The following is a 6,046-nucleotide window of genomic DNA, read 5'->3' as shown; positions in this document are numbered from 1 at the left end:
CATACTCTCACCGCATGAGGCCGGGCATTGTTGTGCACCAGGTGGAACCCAGGACCCACTGCACCAGCATAGGGTCTGACAATGGGTGCATGGGTGAAAGGATTTCATCCCGATACCTAATGGCAGTCAGGGTGCTGTTGTCTAGCCTGTATAGGCCTGTGCGTCCCTCCATGGAAATGCCTCCCCAGACCATCACTGACCCACCACCAAACCAGTCATGCTGAACGATGTTACAGGCAGCATAACAATCTCCATGGCTTCTCCAGACCCTTTCACGTCTGTCACATGTGCTCAGGGTGAACCTGCTCTCATCTGTGAAAAGCACAGGGCGCCAGTGGTGGACTTGCCAATTCAGGTGTTCTGTGGCAAATGCCAATCGAGCTCCATGGAACCAGGCAGTGAGCACAGGGCCCACTACGTCGGGCACTGAGATCTGGTCTGAGATTAAAGTCAGAATTTTGACTTTTTCCCCATTTTAAACTGAAATAAAATGTAAAAGTCAGTTAACTTTTAAAGTTTTTTCCAGTGGGCATAATCCTCTTCCGTATCCCACAATTTTTGCCATTCTGAATGAAATTTGCTCTTAATAGTTGATTGGGTTTTCGCTCCTGTCTGCTTCTATTTTAATTTAATGTTTTATTGCCCCCTACTGGGTTGGAGTATGAACTAGCGAACAAGTCGACAACATTTAAAAAGATATTTACAATCCGTACCGATGTTAACCCTTAGTCAGGCTAAATAAAAACTATTTAGAGCCACAAATGTTATAAAATATTTTTAAGGAATAGGAAAACTTAAATATTCTGATATGGGACATTCACATTTGTAAAAAAAAAAATTGATCAATTGATTGTTTGACTTAATTGATCTCACAGTGGAGATATGTACTCGTTACATTAGCTCAAATAGTCAGAGAAGAAGAATTTGCTAAAAGAAAGAAAAACTTGCATGGATATATACAGTATATACAGTGTGTCCACATATGACAGCTTTTTAATAGTATATATATATATACATATACATATATATATATACATATATATATATATATATATATATATATATATATATATATATATATATATATATATATATATATATATATATATATATATATATATATATATATATATATATATATATATATATATATATATATATAGTTATTGCACTGGGTTTTAAATATAGATAAAACAGGTTATTGCACAGGGTATTAAATAGTAAGTGCACATTTTACATTGCACAAGTTATTGCCATTGTAGTGCTGCATTGTAGAGTCTAGTTGCAGCAGGGATGAATGACCTGCGGTTGCACTCCTTTGTACAAACAGGGCGTAAAAGTCTTTCACTAAAGGAGCTGCTCAGTTCATCTACAGACTGGTGCAGAGGGTGGAAGGTGTTGTCCATGATGGATGTAAGCTTGGACAGCACCCTCCCCTCAACCTCTTCCTCCACTGAGTCTAGAGTGCAGCCTAGGACAGAAGGCCTTTCTTACTAGTTTGTTGAGTCTCTTTCTGACCCGCTCTGCGCTGCCAGGGGCCCAGCAGACAACTTCGTAGACAAGGGCTGATGCCACCATGGAGTCATAGAAAGTTTTAAGCAGGGGCCTGCTCACTCCAAAGGACCTCAGCCTCCTCAGGAGGTGGAGGCGGTTCTGGCCCTTTCCATACAGGGCATCGGTTTTATGAGTCCAGTCCAATTTATTATTGACATGAACACCCAGGTATTTGAAACTCTCCACACAGTTTCTATGTTTGTCCCTGAGGGTTCACAGGGGAGTGAGGTGGGGGTCTTTTCCTGAAGTCAATCGCCATCTCTTTGGTCTTAGTGTTAAGACACAGGTGGTTTTTCTCACACCAGTCCACAAAGTTTATGATGATCAATCGATACTCCAGCTCGTTCCCCTCAGAAACACAGCCTGCTATGGCTGAGTCATCGGTGAACTTCTGGAGATGGCAGCTGTCTGTGTTGCAGGTGAAGTCTGAGGTGTAAATGATTAAGAGGAAAGGAGAAAGGATGGTACCCTGGGGGAGGGGGGGGGGGGGTGTCGGTACTGCTGACTGCCACCTCTGACTGACAGCCACGTATGTACTACGTATCTGCTTAAAAATAACACATTACTTACAGCCCAAGGAAGGAAATAGACACATTTTTTTGTTTTTGTTTATTACTGGCATTTTAACAGTCATTCTGTTATGGAAATCCAAAGCATTCATTCCATCAAAACAAATACTACCATAACTTAAGTTATTTCTATTATCATTATTATTATTATTGTTATTTAGTGTCACGGCTGTTGTGAGAGGTCAAAAGAGCCACTTCCAGGTCCGGAGCACTATTATATAGTGTCACTAAATTTGTTTTACATTGATATAACTGATTATGATTTCATAGCCTATACACATTTAAAGATATATTCACAAAACAAACTAACAGATGATGTTGGACTGCATCAATATACATTTTTTATTACTGGTTTTATTTGTTTTTTTCATAATACTCAACAAAACAATGTAAACGTTTATGCAATGTAAGTTATGTAACGGAACTAATAAATATATGTACTATTTCTACTGTAAATATTTTTAAGAGCTCCAGAACATCTTGCAAAGTCACAACATTAAACTATTCCACTACTTGTTTTGAGGGGAATAAAAGCAGTTCCTCTCTGCAGCTATCCCTCTCACTCTGTGGGTACTCCTAAGTTTTTTCCAGCAGGTTTGTATGGATACAAAGGAGAAGCCAATCAGCTGTGAGACTCAAGCAGCACAGTCCCTAATTATGCTGTTCTTCCTAGATTTGACTATTTCTTATGTATTAATTTTCAAGGTGTGCCTATGTAAATATTCAAACATCAGGGCCATGGAAAACACAAAACAGGCCTATATTGGAAAATTCAGCTTCCAACCATTTACAATTCATTCATGGAATTCTTTCCATAGAAATTACAAAAGCTCACTAATCAAGATTCAAAAGGTCAATCACAAATCCCACAATCACAGAATTAAACAATATAGAATAACGAGGGGTTGTTGTTTGATTTGACTTGGAATGTGCTTAAAAGGATGGACCTCCATGCTGCTTAAATACATCAGGGCTCCAACTACTGATTGTTGTGGTGTGAGCTGACAGAATGACAACCACTCCTGGATGGTTGTTGAATCATTTTTATAATAAAACTGAATGAAAGTCTGGTTACCTTTTAGTTTAAGCCTATTTTGTGGTCAGGGAATACAAAGGGATCTACAAAAAGTAGATAAACAGTAAGTAAAATTAAAACCACCTAAAACACCAAACAACAAATTATTAAGTGTAACAAAGTGTTAAACGACTAAGATGTGAATACCAAACTAGCAAATCTTGAGCTTAGGTATATTAACTGTTGTATGAAACAGAAAATAAGAGCCGGTGAGCTGTTTGATTACTTATAGTGCATAATCCATTCCCTGTCCCTACTACAGGACCTAAGTATGTATGATGTCAGACCAGTCCCTACTACGGTAACTAGGTATGTATGATGTCAGACCAGTCCCTACTACGGTAACTAGGTATGTATGATGTCAGACCAGTCCCTACTACGGTAACTAGGTATGTATGATGTCAGACCAGTCCCTACTACGGTAATTAGGTATGTATGATGTCAGACCAGTCCCTACTACGGTAATTAGGTATGTATGATGTCAGACCAGTCCCTACTACGGTAACTAGGTATGTATGATGTCAAACCAGTCCCTACTACAGGAACAAAGTACCGGTATGTATGATGTCAGACCAGTCCCTACTACAGTAACTAGGTATGTATCATGTCAGACCAGTCCCTACTACAGGAACTAGGTATGTATCATGTCAGACCAGTCCCTACTACAGGAACTATGTATTTATGATGTCAGACCAGTCCCTACTACGGTAACTAGGTATGTATGATGTCAAACCAGTCCCTACTACAGGAACAAAGTACCGGTATGTATGATGTCAGACCAGTCCCTACTACAGTAACTAGGTATGTATGATGTCAGACCAGTCCCTACTACAGGAACTAAGTACGTATGATGTCAGACCAGTCCCTACTACAGTAACTAGGTATGTATCATGTCAGACCAGTCCCTACTACAGGAACTAAGTACGTATGATGTCAGACCAGTCCCTACTACAGTAACTAGGTATGTATCATGTCAGACCAGTCCCTACTACAGGAACTATGTATTTATGATGTCAGACCAGGAACTAAGTATATATGATGTCAGACCAGTCCCTACTACAGTAACTAACCTCTTACACCCTAAGGGGGTATAAATAAATTTCTGCCTGACAAAAACACACAAAAGTAAATAACTTATAGCCCCACAGCTATTAGATTTAAGAAGAAACTTTTGGTACGTCTGTAAAGGTAAGATGTCATAGAATGGTTTTCTGGTGTCAGCACCATTGTAGCTTTGACCCTGCCTGAAATATTAGGGACAAAATACAAAATATTTTGCATTTTTTGAACCTCGCCAAAATTTTCTTTGAAATAAACATTGCAAAACACTACCAAAATATTATTTATAGCACAAAAAAGTAGTACAGACTTTCAAATCTAAATGTTATGTAAAAATATACCAAATTTGGACTCAATCAGATGAATCATATTTATTTTAGAATGGTATCAGTGAGAAATTTCTTAGGCGGAGAGGCCATTTTGGCACATTTATCCATAAATGTCACCAAACTGTGCCAAATATGTTTTTTACATCAATACTGGGGGTTTGGTAAAATTACGAGGTCACGTAGCAGCTGGACCCGCCGGTGGGTCCGTAGGGTTCAAGGGGCTAAGTATGTATGATGTCATATCAGTCCCTACCACAGTAACTAAGTATGTATGATGTCAGACCAGTCCCTCTTAATGGTACTACTGTATGTATGATGTCAGACCAGTCCCTACTACAGGAGCTAAGTGTGTATGATGTCAGACCAGGAACTAAGTATATACTGTATGATGTCAGACCATTCCCTACTACAGGAGCTATGTATGTATGATGTCAGACCAGGAACTAAGTATATACTGTATGATGTCAGACCATTCCCTACTACAGGAATTAAGTATGTATGATGTCAGACCAGGAACTAAGTATATACTGTATAATGTCAGACCATTCCCTACTACAGGAATTAAGTATGTATGATGTCAGACCAGGAACTAAGTATATACTGTATAATGTCAGACCATTCCCTACTACAGGAATTAAGTATGTATGATGTCAGACCAGGAACTAAGTATATACTGTATAATGTCAGACCATTCCCTACTACAGGAAATATGTATTTATGATGTCAGACAAGGAACTAAGTATATATGATGTCAGACCAGTCCCTACTACAGTAACTTATTAAGTATGATGTCAGACCACTCCCTACTACATGAAATAAGTATCAGTGTGTGCATGACTGAATGAATGAATATAGCATATAGCACTTTGGTCAAATCTGACTTGAAAAAGCACTATGTAAGTACAGGCTATTTACCTTTTATAAAATGGAGAAACATTTTTGATACATTAACATTTATTAACAGTTTTACATTAAAACGATGTCAGGCAAATTTAGGTTTCCTTAAAAACAAATGCTGCAGTTCCCAAATAGTCCACATGGTGTCAGTAGCACACACACATACAAAAACTGTTTAGGCAAGATAATTTATGAACACAATGTCTGACAAATGACAGCTTCAGTCATTTGCTTGCAAGGTGGTCAAAACAATAGCATGGAATGAAACAAAATAAAAGTGACAGGCCTCTATAGCACTACACATCTACTGTCAACATACTTGAGGGGATATTACACACAGTAACTGTGTTAAATATAAGCTCTTAAAAATATATATGAATGAAATGCTGAACTAATGTAAAGGTAATACTTTAAAAAAGATGGGAAAATCGACTTTTTCTTATGTGTTTCTAATGAGTGGTCCAATAAACGTTACATATGTGTTGCTGTAAGATGTGATTACGTTTAGTTTAGAAGAATTGAAAGGCATTTTGAGAAAAATTGTAAGATTTTCCTTTACTTGA

The sequence above is a fragment of the Cyprinodon tularosa genome, unplaced genomic scaffold (genome assembly GCF_016077235.1).
Source record: "Cyprinodon tularosa strain WSP-4 unplaced genomic scaffold, ASM1607723v1 ctg159, whole genome shotgun sequence".
NCBI classification, from domain to species: Eukaryota; Metazoa; Chordata; class Actinopteri; order Cyprinodontiformes; family Cyprinodontidae; genus Cyprinodon; species Cyprinodon tularosa.
This window is presented reverse-complemented; position numbering follows the sequence as displayed.